The sequence below is a fragment of the Salvelinus alpinus genome, chromosome 18, assembly GCF_045679555.1.
Source record: "Salvelinus alpinus chromosome 18, SLU_Salpinus.1, whole genome shotgun sequence".
NCBI lineage: Eukaryota > Metazoa > Chordata > Actinopteri > Salmoniformes > Salmonidae > Salvelinus > Salvelinus alpinus.
Window position 1 is genome coordinate 2846032 of NC_092103.1, and position 25169 is coordinate 2871200.

The following is a 25169-nucleotide window of genomic DNA, read 5'->3' on the forward strand; positions in this document are numbered from 1 at the left end:
TGGGGGCATTTGTGTTTTTTTTCTCAGTGCTTTTCCTCATTCATCACCTCCTTCAGTTATTCCCATCTCCTACCAGAGCCAGCCATTGATCCTAGGTCCCAGAGACACAAACAGAGACAGAGGGGCCTTTATCCGCGTGGGCCTGGAGAGCTTACAGTGCAAACACAGACAGGCAAGCAGAGCACACACAGACGGGCATAGAGGCATGTGAAGCACACCTGCCATTTCCCCAGCACCTGGATGTGAAATTGCCCCGGGACTGCTGCAGGCTGCAGCCACTGAGGAGGATGCAGGAAGACCTGGAGATTACCATACATAAGAATACACACACCTGGGGAAGACTGGAACTGAAGCATACACAGAGCACATATACTTAGGACAAAGATAGATAGATGGGCGGAGAGACGGACAGGGATATCAAGAGAGTGGCATCTCTATGTACCTCTATGTACCCTTGATATTCAGCCCAAACTCCATTGTAATGGAAAGTGTTGAATCATCACTCACTCCAGTCAGTCATTCAGTCAACTCCTTCCCACATCTCTCCTAAAACAGTGTGTGACTGTGTCTGGGTCATGGCCAAAGAGAATTTGTGTGGGTTGTTTGTGGGGAGAGGATATGGGTCTGTAACAGTCTGTCTGTCTCTATCTCATTCACAAGAACAGCCTGAGTCACACAGGGACACAGTCCTAGGCTGCCAGCGATTAGCTGCCAGGTCGAACAGGAGTCTGGACAGATACAGGAGTCTACGTGGTCGCCTTTGGCAGCCGGAGCACATGGGAAACCAGGCCGGGGGTGGAGAGGGGGCGGGTTTGGCCCCAAACGGGTGGCGGCAGTGGGGGAGCAGGGATGGCATGGAACGGAAGCTGGACGGCCTGCCAGGCGCGCCTGAGTGTTCCCCTTTGTGAGTTCCACATACAGTAGGAGGGAAATAGGACAAAAGGGCAAATGAAGGAATGTGACTCGTGTCTGATGAACTTGAGCTTGAGACAGTGAAGCAGTGATTGTAGTTACACAGTAAAGCACAGAAAAGCAATGCTGAATGAACAAACTGATACAAGACACATAAAAAGCACCCAATGTGGAAGTGTTTGGAAGTTGAGATTGCATTTCATATCAATGGTTGATTTATCAATAATAAATGAATAGGCCTTTGTGTATAAGTGAAGTGGTGTTCATCTTGCAGTGCTCCATTCTATCCAGTAGGGGGTGATAATAAGCTACAGTGGCTTGCGTCTGCCTCCATGCTCTTTGTTTACGGCATTCTATTCTGTGCACTTTACTCAGAGCACTATTCCTCCAAGCACATTTGATGCAGTCAGTGATATTGTGTGCTTTTGAACGGGTAATGTATTTGAAAATCCCATAATATGTATGATACCATTATTAGAATAGTTCATCCTTCATCACATGCAATCATTGAATCTATTCCTGAATGTTGTTTTCATAGAACATATTGAATAATCAAATAGGGCCTCTGTCTTTGAGAACGAGTCATTTTAACCTCAAAGCATAATGCCAGCTCTGGTTCACTTGTGTAAGCTTGTTTGCTCATCATATTGGTACAGTATTCCAAGCATCAACATGCTTTGAAAGGTATTGGTAGGATGCATAACAACCCTATGATTCATAGGGTTGGAATAACCCTATGAAACCCATTTTCATCAGTCATTCAGCATTACAATATGCAGTGCAATGTATACACTGCAAGGCTGAGTTGAGTGCAAAGCAAGCATTTTACGCAGACCTTCAGTAAATTGATTATGGCACAAAAAAATTGACCACTGACCTACAGTAGCCTATTGCATAATAGCATCTCAAATAACTGTATTCAGGTGCTTATGGTGCATAGTGAAAAACTGCCTGACTACGATCTTTTTGGATACATCCTCTTGATGATTTGGAGGGCTCAGTATGCACTAAGACTCTGTTATTTCATCTATGTGATTCAAAGTGGACTGCATTACCAGACAGTCTTTTCACAATGCCATTACGTACACTTTGCGAGAAATGCTTAAAAATAACATCTTATCCCAAAACTCGGCAAGCAATACTATCTGGCACAGTCCAAGTTCGAACAACCCCCATAGGGGAGAAAAAGAGAGCTTAGGTAAGACTGATTAATTCTTGACAACAGTGTTTATTTGGAGAGAGGTGCATGTACACAGTCACCCTCCTCAGCGTGAATTAAATAATGTCAGGGACATGGAATAATTACCTAAACCAACTCAACTCTGAATGCAGCCAAAACTTCTTGAGGAAAAGAGTAAAACCCCACAAAACAACAACAATTAAAACAACTCCCACCACACATTTTGGCCACGTTTATACCCCTTAGAACCAGGGCAGTGGGAACACTAACTGGAGGGAAACGAGTTTGGTAAAAAAATTCCAGCCCCAAATCTATTCAGAATCTGAGTTTTTCCAAAATGCTCCATTCATGGAAGTCTAAAGTGGTGCGAGGAGGCAGGCAGGCAACGCCTGGATACATGGGTTAGGGCCTTAAAGGGATCAAATGAAGAACTAGTGAAAGATGTGGCTTAGTTATTTGAGAAACAAGAGTGTCTTTACACAGCGGTGTCTGGCTTATGTAAGAGCGCCTAGAGAGAGAGACCCCTTCTGGGATCCCTCAGATATACAATCTGCTCGTTCATATGAGGGCTCAGAGAAAAGACCCTGGCACTTTAAACAGAGGCAGAGTCAAGGGAATACAAGACAATGGGAGTGATTGAAGAGAAAGAATGTGAAGGTAGGATTAAAGGGAATTAAACAGGGTAGCTCTTCTGAGATCATCAATCTCTTTTGAGGAACCTTAAGCTGTTTATCAGTGTATTGTACCATTGCTTGGAGTATTTGCAGTGGACCATACTGCATGCTTCTGTTCGGTTGATCTTTCACCTTTCACCTTTCTATGTGGAGGCAGGATAATGTCTGACCTAAATTAATCTGTGCATGTATGTAGTGTGTGTGTGTGCATGTATATGCACACGTTTATGTCTGTGTGCCTTGGCGCGTACGTATCCAAGTGTGTGTGTGGTTGGGTGGTTATGTTCAAGGTCCTGAACGATATCATAACCGCCATCGATAAGAGACAATACTGTGCAGCTGTATTCATCCACCTGGCCAAAGCTTTCGACTCTGTCAATCACCACATTCTTATCGGCAGACTCAACAGCCTTGGTTTCTTAAATGACTGCCTCGCCTGATTCACCAACTACTTCTCAGACAGAGTTCAGTGTGTCAAATTGGATGGCCTGTAGTCCAGAACTCTGGCAGTCTCTATGGGGATGCCACAGGGTTCAACCCTCGGGCCGACTCTTTTCTCTGTATACATCAATGATGTTGCTCTTGCTGCTGGTGACTCTCTGATTCACCTCTACGCAGAAAACACCATTCTGTATACTTCTGGCCCTTCTTTGGACACTGTCTTAACCTCCAGACGAGCTTCAATGCCATACGACTCTCTTGTGGCCTCCAACTGCTCTTAAATGCAAGTAAAACTAAATGCATGCTCTTCAACCGATCGCTGCCCACACCTGCCCGCCCGCCCAGCATCACTACTCTGGACGGTTCTGACTTAGAATATGTGGACAACTACAAATACCTAGGTGTCTGGTTAGACTGTAAACTCTCCTTCCAGACTCACATTAAGCATCTCCAATCCAAAATTAAATCTAGAATCAGCTTCCTATTTCGCAACAAAGCATCCTTCACTCATGCTGCCAAACATACCCTCGTATAACTGACTATCCTACCAATCCTTGAATTCGGCAATGTCATTTACAAAATAGCCTCCAACACTCTACTCAGCAATTTGGACGCAGTCTATCACAGTGCCATCCGTTTTGTCACCAAAGCCCCATATACTACCCACCATTGCTACCTGTATGCTCTCGTTGGCTGGCCCTTGCTTCATATTCGTCGCCAAACCCACTGGTTCCAGATCATCTATAAGTCTTTGCTAGGTAAAGCCCCGCCTTATCTCAGCTCACTGGTCACCATAGCAGCACCCATCCGTAGCAGGCGCTCCAGCAGGTATATTTCACTGGTCACCCCCAAAGCCAATTCCTCCTTCGGCCGCCTTTCCTTCCAGTTCTCTGCTGCCAATGACTGGAACGAACTGCAAAAATGACTGAAGCTGGAGACTCATATCTCCCTCACTAGCTTTAAGCACCAGCTGTCAGAGCAGCTCATAGATCACTGCACCTGTACATAGCCCACCTGTAATTAGCCCATTCAACTACCTCATCCCCATACTGTTATTTACTTTATTTAATTTGCTCTTTTGCACCCCAGTATCTCTACTTGTACACTCATCATCTGCACATCTATCACTCCAGTGTTTAATTGCTAAATTGCAATTATTTCGCCACTATGGCCTATTTATTGCCTTACCTCCGTTATTGTACTAATTTGCACACACTGTATATAGACTTTTTCAATTGTATTATTGACTGTATGTTTGTTTATCCCATGTGTAACTCTGTGTTGTTGTTTGTGTTGCACTGCTTTGCTTTATCTTGGTCAGGTCGCAGTTGTAAATGAGAAGTTGTTCTCAACTAGCCTACCTGGTTAAATAAAGGTGAAATAAAACATTTAAAAAAAATGTGTCTGTGTTGAGTGAGGGTATTGTGGAGATAGTTGAAGGTATACCCTAAGTTGATCCTCCAAGGATGTGTCCTTTTACCTCTATCACATGCACTTACCCTGTACTGTAGATGTTATAAGTAGGATTCTATCATACTGTATGTAACACATCACACTGTATGCACTGCGTAAAATAGACAGTTATTAAAATGAAAGAATTGGTTGTTCATCTATTGTCACAGGCACTAGTGACCTCCAAGTCTCTTTCTATACACATCGCTTCTTGAAGATATAGTGCTCAACCTTCACAGTGTCCTACTTAATAGAATCATTATTCTTTGACCTCATACTTGAATCACACTCACCGTACAAACAAGAGGGGAAATGATAATGTGACTACCCTGGTGTGTTGTAATCGTTGTGGTTTTCTGGGTTAAGAGGAACCCCTGATGAAAGTTTGAGGATTTATAGATTGGAAAGGGGATGCTCATCATCAGGTAAAGCAAATTAGAGCGCTGATCCATCAGGAATACGGTCCAGGGAGGTTTAGCAGACAGGAAGCTGTAACCTGAACACTGACATCTTCCAAATGACTGAACTATTATTGGAAGCTCATTAGCCCCGACCGTTAAAAGTGGAGACATGAGAGGAACAATCTCAGGAGTCCAAGGACAATTTCTTTTAAAGTGGTGATGCAACGTTTGGAGAAGTCATCGTCATGGCTATAAAAGGGTCACTCTCTATTCTGGCAAGACATGTTTTTTTGAGAGTCAAACGAGGGCCAATGAAACATGTCTACAGATGTAGGATCTTAATTTGAGACATTTTGCAACAGCAGGAAAATAATCCTGCAACTAAATGAATGTTAATTATTACGTGGATTATAAATCATGGATTTTTTTTAATTTTCTGTTAGGCAAATCAAGTCTGATATTTTAAAGTGGAAATTACAAACCTTGAATACGCTACACATTTGCATTTCGTGTTGTGCAGGAAAATTCTCAGCAACAAAAGAATGATCCTACATTTGTATGACATTCTGAGCATGTTATTCTCCTCCCAAAGCTCTGTGGGTCAAGCATCTTAAGACATTGTTTTCACAATTTAGCAGACAATTAAGAGTTTCACTCTTGATGCAATGTGGAGACCTCCTAAGACCTCCTAATAATTATGTTTCTAGCATCATTATACTACCTATCAATCAATTTAAGACTTGATTTTATTTGGCCAATTATGCCCTTTGAGCTTTATTTACTTATTGGATACAAACAGTGAGGCAATTGAGGCTGCTTTGGCTAATTGAAAACAAGCGATATGTCTTCAGGTTACTTGGGAAACAGTGGAGTCAATTGCAACAAGCTCTTGAGGAATTATTCAAATCTTCATCCAAAGAAAGTGAAGTTCTGGCCATCAAAAGTTTTTCTCTGACTCCTGTGTTTGTTTGCTCACTAAGGGGATAAAGCTTTAAACTTCTGGCTACAAACACAATGCATTTTCCAGGGCCTTAAACTGGGCACAATCAATCCTCCGATTTTCTGACTGAATCAAGTTGATATGCTCTCCTGTTAAGAATGGGCAAAGTGATGTCAATGAGAATTGGAATGGAAAATATATGGCCAAAGCAGGTCCAGTCACACCCATTTATAATTGAATTAAATGGATCAGATTTATCTAAATAGGAATCAGCCATGCTACTGTGTTTATATAGACACTATCTAAATATGTCCTATATTCCAACTATCCATTCATCATCTTTATATATGAAGACAGGCAGTCAAGAGCAGTTAAACTGTAAATTCACTCTCTGAAGATTGGTCTTGGCACTGATTACTTCAGCGGTAGGGATGTGAATCTGATCGGTAATGGAAAGAGAGCAAAAATAGCCCAGATTCTTTTGAGGAAAACCAAGAATGCCTACTAACAGCAGCAAAAATCTATACGGTCCTACCGAACCAAGGAGCAGCCACAAGAATAATAAAGAGGCACTCCTCTTCTCCCTTTTCCCCACAAATCAAATCAAAATCACTCTGGCTCCCACACCTCATTACAAGGTTGTGTACCATTCATCTTCCCTTCTTTAATGTCCTTTTAATGAAGGTCTTCTCCGACTGACCAAAAGTCTGCACATTATCAAAACCCTTCTGAACATTCCTCTCTCTTGTCTCCAGTAGGGCTCTCATGTTAACGTCAAGCCTTCATATATTTATATGGACACAACAGCATTGACCTCATACATGCCCCCCCCCCCCCTTCTCAGCAGTACTAGCTAGTCAAATACAATAAGAATGGCAGAGGAAGGTACAAAGCTTAAAGGTCCAATGCAGCCGTTTTGATCTCAATATCAAATCATTTCTGGGCAACAATTAAGTACCTTAGTGTGATTCTTTTCATTTAAAATGTTAAAAAATAAGCAAAAATAGCGTCTTAGCAGTTCCTTAATAGCTGTGCCATATAGATTGAAAAATAGTTGGGAAAACATTTTTGATGTACCAATTCCATGGCATATTGTTTATGAACTGTTACACAAAATGACGCTGGATTCAAAACTTAGAATTTTTCTTGTAGAAAAAATGAAGGGAAGAGCTGCTAATGTACACAATAGTAGATTTTGGTAGACAGAAGGTGCTCTTTGGTAAAAGGGGTGAATTGGTCATCAAAAAGAAAGGAGGACCAAGGCACTCTTCTTATAGTGAATTAAAATGCCTTTATTAGTATGGCATGTTCAATGGAAACAAAGTTTAAAAACTCTGATGCGTTTCGGCTGCTTGCCCTTTGTCAGGGAGTACAACGATATGATAATACAATGTCCTCTTTTGAACAGCATATTTCAATCAACCGTGATTTGATGAGGGAGTGGTTACAGAATTCATTGGACAATACCTAGTAAGCAATACTATAGACGTTCAAAAGGGAAATACTGTAATTATGTTATGAAAAATGCAACTCAAGACTAGAATGATCAGAACCCATAGAAAGCTAGTTCTAACCTTGAATATGACTGGGCTAAGAATAGGAGAGCCATCTATTTTATAGTACACTAGAACACAGAAAACACGGACCACAACAGTCTAGACATAGCTGAAGGCAATAGAGCAAAAAGTTGACTAGATGACAGTAAATGGACCTCTCACGACCCTACAGGAAAGGTAAGAAATCCATATCTTAATTTAAACCAGGCTACTTAGTGGCCTGTAGTTTGTAAATCCCCAAACTTTCCCTGTGGTTTAGATGTTTAAGATGGTCCCCTTTTCGAATTGAGGCCAGAAGATGATCAATACTCATAGCTTGTAGGGAGGCAGAGTTGCCATGTTGTAAGGACTTATAGTGACTTGCCATGGGGTAGTCTTCATTGCCTACCCATATGGTGTACTTGTGTTTCGCTAAGCGGTCTAGAAGGCTTTTCTTTGTCTGTCCAATGTAGAACACCTTGCACTGTGGACATTCCAATCTGTAGATGACATGAGTGGATTTGCAGTTAATTAAATTCTATTGTAAATTGGACTGGAAGAGTTATGTCTTTCATGGAGTTATCAGAATTGTACGGGAAGGTCTGCTCAATCCAAGAGTACAACCAATTGATTACAGCATTACCCAAAAAAAGGAGGAGACAGGTGGCAGCGGGAGAAGGTAGGGAACTGGTCTGTCTGCCCAATATAAAGGATCAAAACTGTCGGAGCAATAAAAATAGCATAAACAGGAAAGTATACCAGTTTCATTTCAAATCAAAATCAAATCAAATTTTATTTGTCACATACACATGGTTAGCAGATGTTAATGCGAGTGTAGCGAAATGCTTGTGCTTCTAGTTCCGACAATGCAGTAATAACCAACAAGTAATCTAACCTAACAATTCCACAACTACTACCTTATACACACAAGTGTAAAGGGATAAAGAATATGTACATAAAGATATATGAATGAGTGATGGTACAGAACGGCATAGGCAAGATGCAGTAGATGGTATAGAGTACAGTATATACATATGAGATGAGTAATGTAGGGTATGTAAACATAAAGTGGCATAGTTTAAAGTGGCTAGTGATACATGTATTACATAAAGATGGCAAGATGCAGTAGATTATATAGAGTACAGTATATACATATACATATGAGATGAGTAATGTAGGGTATGTAAACATTATATTAAGTGGCATTGTTTAAAGTGGCTAGTGGTACATTTTTACATAATTTCCATAAATTCCCATTATTAAAGTGGCTGGAGTTGAGTCAGTATGTTGGCAGCGGCCGCTAAATGTTAGTGGTGGCTGTTTAACAGTCTGATGGCCTTGAGATAGAAGCTGTTTTTCAGTCTCTCGGTCCCAGCTTTGATGCACCTGTACTGACCTCGCCTTCTGGATGATAGCGGGGTGAACAGGCAGTGGCTTGGGTGGTTGTTGTCCTTGATGATCTTTATGGCCTTCCTGTGACATCGGGTGGTGTAGGTGTCCTGGAGGGCAGGTAGTTTGCCCCCGGTGATGCGTTGTGCAGACCTCACTACCCTCTGGAGAGCCTTACGGTTGTGGGCGGAGCAGTTGCCGTACCAGGCGGTGATACAGCCCGACAGGATGCTCTCGATTGTGCATCTGTAGAAGTTTGTGAGTGCTTTTGGTGACAAGCCGAATTTCTTCAGCCTCCTGAGGTTGAAGAGGCGCTACTGCGCCTTCTTCACAACGCTGTCTGTGTGGGTGGACCAATTCAGTTTGTCCGTGATGTGTACACCGAGGAACTTAAAACTTTCCACCTTCTCCACTACTGACCCGTCGATGTGGATACGGGGGTGCTCCCTCTGCTGTTTCCTGAAGTCCACAATCATCTCCTTTGTTTTGTTGACGTTGAGTGTGAGGTTATTTTCCTGACACCACACTCCGAGGGCCCTCACCTCCTCCCTGTAGGCCGTCTCGTCGTTGTTGGTAATCAAGCCTACCACTGTAGTGTCTTCCGCAAACTTGATGATTGAGTTGGAGGCGTGCATGGCCACGCAGTCGTGGGTGAACAGGGAGTACAGGAGAGGGCTCAGAACGCACCCTTGTGGGGCCCCAGTGTTGAGGATCAGCGGGGTGGAGATGTTGTTACCTACCCTCACCACCTGGGGGCGGCCGGTCAGGAAGTCCAGTACCCAGTTGCACAGGGCGGGGTCGAGACCCAGGGTCTCGAGCTTGATGACGAGTTTGGAGGGTACTATGGTGTTAAATGCTGATTTGAGGACCAGGCTGTGCCATACAGATTGCAAAATAGTTGGGAAGAGATTGTTGATATACGGATTCCATGGTACAGGGTGTATGAGTTGATATATTAAATGAAGCAAGATTCAAGACTTTGTGCTTTTCAGCTAAAATTATTACCTGGAATTTTTGCCACCAACAAAATGTTGAACATTTGGGGCATACAATCATCGAAGCTCTGCAGATTTTGTTGTGAGGATACAGAATCAATAGACCATTTATTTTGGTATTGCCCTCAGGTAGCCTGTTTCTGGTCTCATGTTCAGGAATGGCTGAAAATTGTTGGGTCTCGGATGGTTGAGGGGCAGCTCTTGGGGAACTGTGGGGGGGATCTTGGAAGGCTGGTGGCTTGGCTGTTGGGAGCTTGGGCCGGTGGCTGATGGATCGCTGGTTCAGGTCCCAGTTTTTTGACCTTGTTGGAGATCTGTCGACGTGCCCTTGAGCAGGGCGTCGACGTGCCCTTGAGCAGGGTGTTGACCCTGGTTGCTTCTGTGTGTCGCTCTGGATGGGAGGCTGTTAGATGACTAATGTGATGTAGTTGTTGAGCGGCTTCACTGCAAGTGTATTGTATGCTTTAAATATTCAATAAAAAAAAAATATATATATATACTGTGTCCATAAAATGTACATAGGTTCAGAACTTTTGTGAAACAGCACAGTTAAAAATACTGTGTCCGTAAAAAGCATATAGTATGTATAAGATGGAAGTAGAAGCCTAAGTGTTGCTGTCTATTAGTTTACTCCAATTAGAGGAGGGGTGGTAGGGTTAGGGGAAAATATATATTAAAAAAATATATACAGGGGATTGGAAATGATGCAGACAATTACATTGATGGAAGCAACAATATATCTGCAATAATAAAGCTGATCTACCCCCTAAAAAAAAGCTATACTTTTGGCTATACTTTTTGACTGTCAGAGGGGTCTGAGTGGGGAGGGGCCAAAAATCCACCCCACTGAAACAGGCTGAAATTTCTGGCGGTATTTTCAAACAGCTCTTGCATTAAAAGGGCATTATCATAATTATCACAATTTCACAGTATTATTCGAATGTCGTACTGTGGAAATATACACTATATATACAAAAGGATGTGGACACCACTTGAAGTTAGTGGTTTCGGCTATTTCAGCCACATCCGTTGCTGACAGGTGTATAAAATTGAGCATACCGCCATGCAATCTCCATAGACAAACATTGTCAGTAGAATGGCCTTACTGAAGACCTCAGTGACTTTCAACGTGGCACTGTCATAGGATTCCACCGTTCCAACAAGTCAGTTCATCAAATTTCTGCCTTGCTGAAGTGGAAGTGGATTGTGAAGTGGAAATGTCTAGGATCAACAATGGCTCAGTCAGGAGTGGTAGGCCACACAAGCTCACAAAACGGGACCGCCGAGTGCTGAAGCGCGTAGCTCGTAAAAATAGTCTGTCCTCAGTGGCACTCACTATCGAGTTCCAAACTGCCTATGGAAGCAACGTCTGCACAATAACTGTTCGTCGGGAGCTTCATGAAATGGGTTTCCATGGTCGAGCAGCTGCACACAAGCCTACGCAATGCCAAGCGTCGGCTGGAGTGGTGTAAAGTTCAGTTCGACGGACAAATCTGGGTTTGTCGGATGCCAGGAGAACGCTTCCTGCCCCAATGCATAGTGCCAACTGTAAAGTTTAGTGGAGGAGGAATAATGGTCTGGGGCTGTTTTTCATGGTTCGGGCTAGGACCCTTAGTTCCAGTGAAAGAAATCTTAATGGTACAGCATACAATGACATGCTAGATGAATCTGTGCTTCCAACTTTGTGGCAACAGTTTGGGGAAGGCCCTTTCCTGTTTCAGCATAACAATGACCCCGTGCACAAAGCGAGGTCCATACAGAAATGGTTTGTCGAGATCGGTGTGGAAGAACTTGACTGGCCTGCCCTGACCTCAACCCCATCGAACACCTTTGGGATAAATTGGAACAACGACAGCGAGCCAGGCCTAATCGCCAAAAATCAGTGTTCAACCTCACTAATGCTCTTGTGGCTGAATGGAGCAAGTCCCCGCAGCAATGTTCCAACATCTAGTGGAAAGCCTTCCCAGAAGAGTGGAGGCTGTTATAGCAGCAAAGGGGGGAACCAACTCCATATAAATGCCCATGATTTGGAATGAGATGTTCAAAGACCAGGTGTCCAAATACACAGGATATCAAGTTTTTGGCTGCACTGGGCCTTTAAAATAATTAAGAGAATGATTTATTTTGGGACGTTGAATGAGTAGAGACCTGCAGGGTTTGGTCAGGGTCTGAAGTCATGGGGATGCAGGGGACGGTGGAGGGCCATGTGGTTACACAGCGTTCTAGTTTACTTTTGATTGAATACTCTCTGAGGATCTCAATATTTCCTCCCTCCTCTTTTTCACTCTGTTTTTGTCTCTCTCATTCCTTTCCCCTGTCTGATTCTCTTGATATCTTTTCCCCTTTCTCTCTCCCATCTGTCCCTCTTTTTCCTTTCTCTCTATCCTCTGTTCTTTTTTCTTCTCCGTTTCTCTCTCGCCTCTTTGTTTCTGTGTCCTATCTCCGGTTCCCTCCCTTTCTCCACCCCCTTTCTCCCTTTCTCTTTCCCTATTCTCTCTCTCTCCTTCCTCTCTACCTCCCCTTGCTCTCTCCATCTCCATCCCCCCTCTTGTGCTGATAGAGGCAGGGGCTGATGGTGAGGCTGAGACTGAGACAGAGATGTTGCGGCCCAGGGAGCGATGTTACAAAACACTGCAGCACATTTTCATTCATGCATCCATCCCTCTTCCATCAGCACGCCCCAACACATATTACACACACTGTCATGTTTTGTCATTGATTATCATGTCTTGTCCCTGTGCTTCCCTTCTATTCGTTTCCCTCTGCTGGTCTTATTAGGTTCTTTCCCTCTTTCTATCCCTCTCTCTCCCCCTCCCTCTCTCCCTCTCTCGCTCTCTCTCTCTCTATCTTCCGTTCCTGCTCCCAGCTGTTCCTCATTCTCCTAACTACCTCATTTACTCTTTCACACCTGTCCCCTATTTTGCCCTCTGATTAGAGTCCCTATTTCTCCCTCTGTTTTCCGCTTCTGTCCTTGTCGGATCCTTGTTTGATGTTTGCTGTTCTGTGTCCTTGTTCCGCCCTGTCGTGTTTTTGCCTTCTTCAGATGCTGCGTGTGAGCAGGTATCTATGTCAGCTACGGCCTGTGCCTTCCCGAAGCGACCTGCAGTCTGTGGTCGCGTCTCCAGTCGTTCCTCTCTACTGACGAGAGGATTTCAGTTTTCCTGTTTTGGATTTACCTAAGATAATATCCAGGAGTATCGTTTTTTGTTTAAGACTGGAATAAAGACTCTGTTTCTATTAAGTCGCTTTTGGGTCCTCATTCACCAGCATAACACACACACACACACACACACACACACACACACACACACACACACACACACACACACACACACACACACACACACACACACACACACACACACACACACACACACACACACACACACACACACACACACACACACACACACACACTTACCTCCTTCAGATGTCACACCCAGCCGAGCTAAACAAGAAATGGTTGTTTTCCACCACTCAGTATGTACCCCTCAGACATACTCTGTTATGCATTGTTCAAATGTTACCCTGCATGTTGCTACCCCTATCCAATGCTTTGATTAAATTCTTTGGAGTATGTTTGAACCAGCCCATATGCACAGATAATCTTTATCTAGACAGTAATCTAGCACTTCTATGTACAGGAACAGTAATTCATCAGAGTAAAGGTGGTTTTGAAATATGATTCACCTATCTTCCAAAACAAACAGATAAATAAAAACTAAGGTATTGCAGTGTTGTCATGACGACTCAAGGAAAAATAGGAAAAAACTTGGCTTTTTCAGTGCCAACCTATCAGAGAGGTCAATGTTGTCTGCTGAGGAAAATAAAGTCAAACTAATATTGTACTGATGCTAGAAAGAAACGTTCCTCATATGCCTTTTGCACAGTGATGTTATCCTGAAAAGCCCCTCTCGTGTGGTAGTAAATATTAATATTCCTTCCCTTTTAATCTCAAAGTCCGCCGATTTAGTAAATATGTCACAGAGGGTATTCAGTTCATCTATGAAATAGAGGGAAAACAAGTGGAGAAAAAAGCAGGTCACATAAAATACACAGCCCTAGGGGAGCATGGTGATCAATGACCCAGAACCAGCTTCAATCAAATGTCCAATGTCATGGTAGAAACTAACTAGAAATGACCAGTCACCAGTCCAGTTTACCCTGGGCAACCCATGATCCAAATTCACTTTTATTAAATTTTATTTGTTTCCTATTGGAAATATTTTGATGATTTTGAGCGTGTGCTATGATGGATCTTTACTATCATTCAGTCAATTACAAGAAACATTTGGATTATCCAAGGCCGACTTCTTTAAGTTTGTGCAACTCTGAAATGTTATTTAATCACTTCAACAGAGTCTGGATGAACCTAAGGCATCTAAAAAATACTGAAAGAAGCTGCTGTGCCAAATAAGTTGATTGCCGAGTTCCAGTACATCAAGGGTTGATTGAAAGTTCCTGATGGTTCAGAACCTAAGGAACTAATGGGAAACAGATATAAGGAAGAAAGTGAGGAGAGCCATTGGTCACAGATATGTGAAAATGCTCATACCTGCTCCTACAACCTAAGACATAAACTACTGCAATTTAAGAAAGTTACTACACCCCTGCCAGAATGCATCTAATGCACCCAAAAATGTCACTTCTCTGTTATAGATGCAAAAATCACAAAGGAACACTATTACATATGATGTGGTCCTGTGACAAACTGACACCATTCTGGGAAAATGTACAGTGCATTCAGAAATTATTCAGACCCTTTGACTTTTTCCACATTTTGTTACATTACAGCTCAGGTGCATCCTGTTTCCATTGATCATCCTTGAGATGTTTCTACAACATGATTAGAGTCCACCTGTGGTAAATTCAATTGATTGGACATGATTTAGAAAGGCACACAACTGTCTATATAAGGTCCTACAGTTGACAGTGCATGTCAGAGCAAAAACCAAGACATGAGGTCGCAGTAATTGTTCGTAGAGCTCCGAGACAGGATTGTGTCGAGGCACAAATCTGTGGAAGCGTACCAAAAAATGTCTGCAGCATTGAAGGTCCCCAAGAACACAGTGGCCTCCGTCATTCTTAAATGGAAGAAGTTTGGAACCACCAAGACTCTTCCTAGAGCTGGCTGCCCGGCCAAACTGAGCAATCGAGGGAGAAGGGCCTTGGTAAGGGAGGTGACCAAGAACCCGATGGTCACTCTGACAGAAATCCAGAGTTCCTCTGTGGAGATGGGAGAACCTTCCAGAAAAACAACCATCTCTGCAGCACTCCAACAATCAGGCCTTTATGGTAGAGAAGTCAGACGGAAGCCACTCCTGAGTAAAAGACACAAGAAAGCCCGCTTGGAGTTTGCCCAAAGGCACCTAAAGGACTCTCAGACCACAAGATTTTCTGGTCTGATGAAACCAAGATTGAACTCTTTGGCCTGAATGCCAAGCGTCACGTCTGGAGGAAACCAGGCACCATCTCTACAGTGAATCAAGGTGGTGGTAGCGACGTGCTGTGGGGATGTTTTTCAACAGCAGGGACTGGAAGTCTACTCAGTATCAAGGGAAAGATTAATGGAGCAAAGTACAGAGAGATCCTTGATGAAAACCTGCTCCACAGCGCTCAGGACCTCAGACTGGAGCGAAGGTTCACCTTCCAACAGGACAACAACCCTAAGCACACAGCCAAGACAACGCAGAAGTGGCTTCGGGACAAGTCTCTGAATGTACTTGAGTGGCCCAGTAAGAGCCCGGACTTGAACCCGGTCAAACATCTCTGGAGAGACATGAAAATAGCTGTGCAGCGATGCTCCCATTCCAACCTGACAGTGCTTGAGATGATCTGCAGAGAAGAATGGGAGAAACTCCCCAAATACATGTGTGCCAAGCTTGTAGCGTCATACCCAAGAAGACTCGAGGGTGTAATCGCTGCCAAAGGGGCTTCAACAAAGTACTGAGTAAAGGGTCTGAATACTTCTGTAAATGTGATATTTCAGTGGTATATTTTTAATACATTTGCAAAAATGTCTAAAAACCTGTTTTTGTTTTGTCATCATGGGGTATTGTGTGTAGATTGATGCGGAAAAAAACTATGTAATTCATTTTAGATTAAGGCTGTAAAGTAACGTAACCTAAAGCACTATATGTGCTGTCATTTCATTGCGTCTAGGAGTTTATATTCATCCATCGCCACAATTATGTCTGTTAGGAAATGTAAATATTGGTGATCAATGTCAGAGAAAGTTTTGTAATCTAAACTCATCAAAGAAAGAAACGTCCTCACTGTCAACTGCGTTTATTTGTGTAAATATTTGTATGAACATAACAAGATTCAACAACTGAAACATAAACTGAACAAGTTCCACAGACATGTGACTAACAGAAATTGAATAATGTGTCCCTGAACAAAGGGGTCAAAATCAAAAGTAACAGTCAGTATCTGGTGTGCCCACCAGCTGCATTAAGCACTGCAGTGCCTCTCCTCCTCATGGACTGCACCAGATTTGCTGTGAGATGTTACCCCACACATTCCACAATGGCCCTAGCCCTAGCCCTAGCCCTCACCCTCCGATCCAACAGGTCCCAGACGTGCTCAATGGGATTGAGATCCGGGCTCTTCGCTGGCCATGGCAGAACACTGACATTCCTGTCTTACAGGAAATCACGCACAGAACGAGCAGTATGGCTGGCGGCATTGTCATGCTGGAGGGTCATGTCAGGATGAGCCTGCAGGAAGGGTACCACATGAGGGGGGAGGATGTCTTCCCTGTAACACACAGCGTTGAGATTGCCCGCCCCAGTCCATGACAGATCCTCCACCTCCAAATTGATTCCGCTCCAGAGTACAGACCTCTGTGTAACGCTCATTCCTTCAACAATAAACGCAAATCCAACCATCACCCCTGGTGAGACAAAACCACGGCTCGTCAGAGAGGAGCACTTTTTGCCAGTCCTGTCTGGTCCAGCGACGGTGGGTTTGTGCCCATGGGCGATGTTGTTGCCGGTGATGTCTGGTGAGGACCTGGTTACAACAGGCCTACAAGCCCTCATTCCAGCCTCTCTCAGCCTTTTGCGTCAGTCTGAGATAGTCTGAGCACTGATGGAGGGATTGTGCGTTCCTGGTGTAACTCGGGCTGTTGTTGTTGCCATCCCGCAGGTGTGATGTTCAGATGTACCAATCCTGTGCAGGTGTTGTTACACGTGGTCTGCCACTGCGAGGACGATCAGCTGTCTGCCCTGTATCCCTGTAGCGCTGTCTTAGGCATCTCACAGTACAGACATTGCAATTTATTGCCCTGGCCACATCTGCAGTCCTCTTGCCTCCTTGCAGCATGTCAAAGGCACATTCACACAGATGAGCAGGGACCCTGGGCATCTTTCTTTTGGTGTTTTTCAGAGTCAGTAGAAAGGCCTCTTTAGTGTCCTAAGTTTTCATAACTGTGACCTTAATCTGTAAGCTGTTAGTGTCTAAACGACCATTCCACGGGTGCATGTTCATTAATTGTTCATGGTTCATTGAACAAGCATGGGAAACAGTGTTTAAACCCTTTACAATGAAGATCTGTGAAGTTATTTGGATTTTTACGAATTATCTTTGAAAGACAGGGTCCTAAAAAATTGACGTTTTTTTGTTGTTGCTGAGTTTAGGTCTATTTGCTGCAAACACATGTATAGCCATCAATTGGAATGTCTTGTACTCACCCTCTATAACAAACTTGAGGACAGAACTATCTCATTACATCCCTTTAGATATTGTATATTATAAAGTTAAACAATAAACTGACAGAATTTGGAGGATATACACCGAGTGTACAAAACATTTGGAACACTTTCCTAATATTGAGATGCACACACTTTTGCCCTCAGAACCGCCTCAATTCGTCAGGGCATGGACTCTACAAGGTGTTGATGGCGTTCCACAGGGATGCTGGCCCATGTTAACTCCAATGCTTCCCACAGTTATTTTGAGTTGGCTGGTAGTGGATCTCTCCTTCGAATAGCTCACTCCATCTCATCCCACAGTTGCTCAATTGGATTGAGATCTGGTGACTGGGCAGGCCACTGCAGTAAGCTGAATTCACTGTAATGTTTGTGTAACCATTCCTTGATAATCCTAGCCTTACATCTGTTTGCAGATGTATACACTGCTGCCATGAAGGGATTCACCTGATTGGCAGTGATGTTCAGATATCCTGTGGCATTCAAACTTTTATCAAGTGGCCCAATGTGTGCCATGAAAACACACCCTCCACCATCACCACCAGCCTGCAATGCTGACACGTGGCATGATGGGTGCATGTATTCATGTGGTTTTCTCCATACCCAGCCTGGTCTCATAGACTAACATACTAAATACATAGAAGTAACATACTAAATATAAATCTGGGACACTGAAATTACTATAGAGTCCGTACAGTGGAGGTGTCATACTACCCATAAAAACTAGCAGTCAAACAGGGAAATGGTTCCAATAGTTTTTCTACCAGGGAAATGGTAATTTTAGAAACACCTAAAATAAGGGCTGTGTTGCCTGTCATGATGTTTTGATAACCATGTAAATCTCTCTCGGGAAAGGTGACTTTTATTCGGCTCTATTTACTCTCAGATTCGAAAATGCTAATTAGCATAAAAGTAAACATTGTGCAAGACTACAAATCCCTGCAAGCTCCTGCACATCATCTCTAGCTGACACCTTTGCCAACAGGTATTGTGTCAATTTAAAACTTGCACAACACAGTTCACAGAATTGTCCATGTAAAGAAATTTACCAATTTATTCATTACAAAATGAATCCAAAGATTCTTACCTTTTCCTCGATTCGGCAGTCTCGTCCAGATCATCATGGCATTTATAGTTCTTTATGATAGCCACATTAGCAGCTAATGTTTTGGTGGTAAATACAGGCGAATATTATCAAAATGTCACGCCAGGGTAAGCCTACACTAAACACAGCCCTTATTTTAATAACTTCTTATGGCTGCAATCCCGTTAACGGGATGATATGACAACAGCCAGGGAAAGTGCAGGGCGCCAAATTCAAACAACAGAAATCTCATAATTAAAATTCCTCAAACATACATGTATCTTATACCATTTTAAAGGTAATCTTGTTGTTAATCCCACCAAACTATCCAATTTCAAATCGGCTTTACAGCAAAAGCACCACAAACAATTATGTTAGGTCACCGCAAAATCACAGAAAAACACAGCCATTTTTCCAGCCAAAGACAGGAGTCACAAAAAGCAGAAATAGAGATAAAATGAATCACTAACCTTTGATGATCTTCATCAGATGACACTCATAGGACTTCATGTTACACAATACATATATGTTTTGTTCGATAAAGTTCATATTTATATCCAAAAACCTCAGTTTACATTGGCGCCATGTTCAGAAATGCCTCCAAAATATCCTGAGAAATTGCAGAGAGCCACGTCAAATAACATAAATACTCACCATAAACTTTGATGAAAGATACATGTTTTACATAGAATTAAAGATACACTTGTTCTTAATGCAACCGCTGTGTCAGATTTCAAAAAGCTTTACGGCAAAAGCACAATATTCAATAATCTGAGAACAGCGTTCAGCCACAAAAGGAAGCCATACAGTTACCCGCCAAATTGTGCAGTCAACAAAACTCATAAATAGTATTATAAATCTTCACTTACCTTTGCTGATCTTCATCGGAATGCACTCCCAGGACTCCCACTTCCACAAGAAATGTTTGTTTTGTTCGGTAATGTCCATCATTTATGTCCAAATAGCTATTTTTGTTAGCGTGTTTGGTAAACAAATCCAAAGTCAGGAAGCACGTTCACTAAAAGCAGACGAAATGTCAAAAAGTTCCATAACAGTCAGTAGAAACATGTCAAAAGATGTATTGAATCAATCTTTAGAATGTTTTTAACATAAATCTTCAACAACGTTTCAACCGGAGAATTCAATTGCCTTCAGAACATATACGAATTCTATTTTATAACATATCTGTCACGGATCCCTCCGGAACTGTCATTACGCACACCTGGTCCCTAAACCCATTTGATTAGTAATTGTATAAGTGTGCCCTTTGTTCACCATTGTCCTGTCGATTATTGTTACAATGTCCGCTGGTCGTGTGACTACCTGTGCTGTGTTGTTTTGGCTTTCGTGCCGTGTGTATTACGCAGATGATTACGGGTCTCGTCCCGTGTGGTATCATTGTGCGCTTGTGTTATTTATTTGAGGTACTCCTCGCTCCTTTTGTTTGGGTCTCAACCCTGTGTTTTGTATATGTGTTTGCTTGGTCTTCGTCGCCGTGCTTTTACACGGCACGCTGTAATTTGGGATATAAAAACCCATATTACGCATTGCTGCATCTGTCTCCCAACCATTTATGCCGACGTGACAATATCATACGAAATGGATGATGAACATCCATAAATGAATAAATACCATATGAAACGTAACATATGAAACTAAATGGAGTGTCCGAATTTAAGAACAGAATAATACAAAATGCTCTGAGACCAGGTTGCCATACCCTAGTCGTCCCATCAGCAGGAACTAGGATTCATCAGACCAGGATTTTTCCCCCCAATGTCTAGTGTTTTTGTTCATTAGCCCACTGCAGACGCAGGTTCTTTTTTTTTTTTGCTTAAAGAAGTGGAACTCTGTAAGGTCATCATCTGCCATACTCCATTCGTGTAAAGGTACGACGAATTGCACATTCTTTTATGGGTCTTTGGGCACCAATGTTGTACTGGACTGTCAGTTGACTAACTGTAGCCTGTCTGTTGCTCTGCACAATTCGTGTCAGCCTCCTTTGTCCTATTTCATCAATGACTCGTTTTCGACCACTGGCCGGTTGTTGGCTGGATGTCCTTTGGGTTGTGGTCCATTCTAAATACACACGGGACACTGTTGAGCGGAAAAAACCCAGCAGCATTACAGTTTTTGACACACTCAAACCAGTGCGCCTGGCACCTACTACCATATCCGTTCAAAGGCACTTAAATATTTTGTCTTGCCCATTCACCCTCTGAATGGCACACATACACAATCCATGTCTGAGTTGTCTCGAGGCTTATAAAATCTTTCTTTAACCTGTCTCCACCCCTTCATCTACACTGATTTGAAGTGCATTTAACAGGTTACATCAATAAGGGATCACAGCTTTCACCTGGTTTCACATGGTCAGTGTCATGGAATGACACTCATTGTATGCTGATCACCTTGGAGAATGTTTTCTATAGTGGGCTTTTATTTATTTCTGTGTTGTTTGTGAAATAGAAAAACAAAACAAACAAAAACAAAAAAGGATGGAAACCTGAAATCCTCATCCTCTGTGGCGACAAGTAGCCTAGTGGTTAGAGCATTGGGCTAGTACCCAGAGCGTTGCTGGATCAAATCCCTGAGCTGACAAGGTAAAAATCTTCATTCTGCCCCTGAGCAAGGCAGCTAACCCACTGTTCCCCGGGCGCCGAAGACATGGATGTTGATTATGGCAGGCCCTCGCACCTCTCTGATTCAGAGGGTTTGGGTTAAATGCAGAAGACACATTTCAGTTGAATGCATTCAGTTAAACAACTGACTAGGTACTCCCCTTTCTAATTTCAACCTAATTCTATTGTCACATGCTTCATAAACATCAGGTGTGGACTAACAGTGAAATACTTACTGGCCCTTCCCAAAAATGCAGAGAGAAAGAAATAATAGAAAAGTAAAACACGTAGTAATAAATACACAATGAGTAACGATAACTTATATATACATGGGTACCAGTACCCAGTCAATGTGCAGGGTTACGATGTAATTAAGGTAGATATGTACAAATAAAGTGACTAGGCAACAGGATAGATAATAAATGCAGGGTTGTAATGTTTTGACGTATGTTTCTAAAAATGAGAATCAAATAACCTTGATGGTCCATCTGAGATTTGCATGCCAACATGTACTGTACATACACATGTACGCACACACGCATGCGCGCACACACACACAGACACACACACAGACACACACACACACACACACACACACACACACACACACACACACACACACACACACACACACACACACACACACACACACACACACACACACACACACACACACACACACACACACACACACAGCCGTTTCCAGCTACAATAGTCATTTACAACATGAACAATGTCTACACTATATTTCTGATCAATTTGATGTTATTTTACTCGCAAAACACCAGTCTCAACGTCAACAGTGAAGAGTCGACTCCGGGATGCTGGCCTTCTAGGCAGAGTTGCAAAGAAAAAGCCATATCTCAGACTGGCCAATAATAAGAAAAGATTAAGATGGGCAAAGGAATACAGACACTGGACAGAGGAAGATTGGAAAGAAGTGTTATGGACAGACATATCTAAGTTAGCGGTGTTCGGATCACAAAGAAAAACATTTGTGAGACGCAGAAAAAATGTAAAGATGCTGGAGGAGTGCTTGACGCCATCTGTCAAGCATGGTTGAGGCAATGTGATGGTCTGAGGGTGCTTTGTTGGTGGTAAAGTTTGAGATTTGTACATGGTTAAAAGGATCTTGAAGAAGGAAGGCTATCACTCAATTTTGCAACGCCATGCCATACCCTGTGGACGCCGCTAAATTGGAGCCAATTTCCTCCTACAACAGGACAATGACCCAAAGCACAGCTCCAAACTATGCATTAACTATTTAGGGAAGAAGTAGTCTGCTGGTATTCTGTCTATAATGGAGTCGCCAGCACAGTCACCGGATCTCAACCCTATTGAGCTGTTGTGGGTTAGCTTGACCGTATGATACGTAAGAAGTGCCCATCAATCCAATCCAACTTGTGGGAGGTGCTTCAGGAAGCATGGGCTGAAATCTCTTCAGATTATCTCAACAAATTAACTAGAATGCCAAAGGTCTGCAAGGCTGTAATTGCTGCAATTGGAGGATTCTTTGACAAAAGCAAAGTTTGAAGGACACAATTATTATTTCAATTAAAAATCATTATTTATAACCTGATCAACATCTTGACTATATTTCCTATTCATTTTGCAACTCATTTCATGTATGGTTTCATGGAATGGTAGTGTATATAAAAAAAATGGTGCCTAATAGGAAGGATACATTTTAAAAAGGATAAACTGATCCAAGATCTGTGCCTACATGACAACGCCAACATGGCCAGGGATCTACTGTAATGAGAAGAGCGCCCTTTTATTGTAATCCATCCAAACACAAAAATATGTTAAATCGCCGTCTAGAACAATACAACCAATGATGTGTCAGAAAGTTATGAAACCCCTCCAAAAGCTTGTCAAAACATTGGCCAGATGGTTTCCCCCAGGAAATAAAGTTACGAAACATTCCAGGATAATGATTCCACTTAATGCTTCCTATAAAGTATCCTTAAGAAGGGGGTCACGAATACAAGAGTTTAAGAATAGAGGAGGGTGGGGGGAATACCCATGATAAAAGTGCTTTCATTTTCCCTATAAATGCTATCACTGGAGCCTTGTGGACCCTGAAATAAACAGGAAATCCAATGCCTGGCCATTTAAGCAATAAGGCCTTGACAGATGAAAGATGCTGTTAAGACCCCCTGTATTTAACATTTTACTCAGAGAAACAAGACAGAGTAATGATTGCTAACAGGAAATCATACTACCACTGAATTAGACCATGCATAATGTAGTACACACACATACACAGAAAGCTCATGCTTTTCAACTCTACTTCCCCTGAGTTTATTCCTCGCTTGGCTGCCCAGTCTACATTTCTTCCATTAGGGTTCCAGTCACAGGGCCTGCAGATCACTCTACTACCCTGGGACTCCTCTCATGTTTTTCCCGCTAGCTTGAATTTAATTTGAGTATTGTTGTGCGTCATCCTCTGCCGGCTGGACCGAACCAAGGAGGGTCTGGGTAGGCTAAAATAAAGCCATTGGCCCTCTCTCTTACCAATTTACCATTTCCCTCTCTCTCTCTTCCATCTCTGAGCTATTTCCACTGCACTCATGATCTATTTTCATCCTATTTCTTCTCTTGCCCTCTTCTAATCTCCCTTCTCTATATTCCCCTTCTCCTCTTCCCTTTTTCTTCATCCTTTAGTCCTTCCTTTCTTTCTCCTCCATGTCATATCTTTCACTTCTCCCTTCCTCTTCCTTATCCTATCCTTTGTTGATCTTTTCTCTTCCCAGGTGAATATATCCATCCTTGGCTTCTGAAACAATTGCACACTTCAGTGAACTCATTTAACAACAGAGTTTTAAACTGCCCTATCGGCAGCAGGGAATCAAGGTGTAATATGTTTTGTAAGGTATTCCATAATTGTGGTGCATTAAAACTAAAGGTGGATTTACCAAACTTTGTGGAGACAAGCGGGTCCTTGAGTTAACCAACCCTGCAAACGAGTTTGGTCTCTTGTATTTTTATATTTCAACAGAGAAGTGAGGTATGTTGGAAGCTTGTGGAGCAGAGCTTTGTAAAAAAAGGAGTAATGAAGTGATCGACGGGCCTTTTATGAGGTCCAGCCGACCTTCTGATACAGGATGCAGTAATGAGTATTAAAACTGTCACCTGTAATAAAGGGAAGGGCGCTATGATAGACTGCATCCAAAGGTTTAAGTGTAGTGGATGTGGCATTCTGGTAAATAGTGTCACCATAGTCATGTGAGAGGGGGGCAGGATATTACCTAGCCTGGTCCCAGATCTGTTTGTGCTGTCTTGCCAATGCCTATGGCGTTACAATGACCATAGTAGTTGGCAGGACAAAACAAACAGACCTGCGACCATAGGTCAACACCAGGCCAACGCAAGGAGAGAATCCACAACTAAGCCCGTAACTATTCAAAAGTTCTGAAAATGCCTATTTTTGGACAACGTAATATTTTGGTCTTTTCTGAGAATGATGACTCTGAGAATAATGACTCACATATTCAATCGATTTAAAAGTTGTTATTTGCCAAGAAATTGTCAAAGCTAGTAAAAAGTGCAGAGATAAAGTTACTATCCAAGTAGTGACACATTCCAGACAAATCCTGGAGGCCAGGATGGAATTTTATTGACGTCATATTTTGAGTTTTTCACTAGTTTTTTATTTTTATTTTTTATAAATGGCCAAAGCTAAATCCTAACAAAACCACCATTCATATGCTCTTGGAGAAGAAAATATATTTCTTTGCAGATTAATTTTCCATCTCTAACAACAGGCCATAATGGTTCAGGCCCTGTGCTGTCAGAATGTAAAATGTTGGATTTGACTTGTTAAAATGACC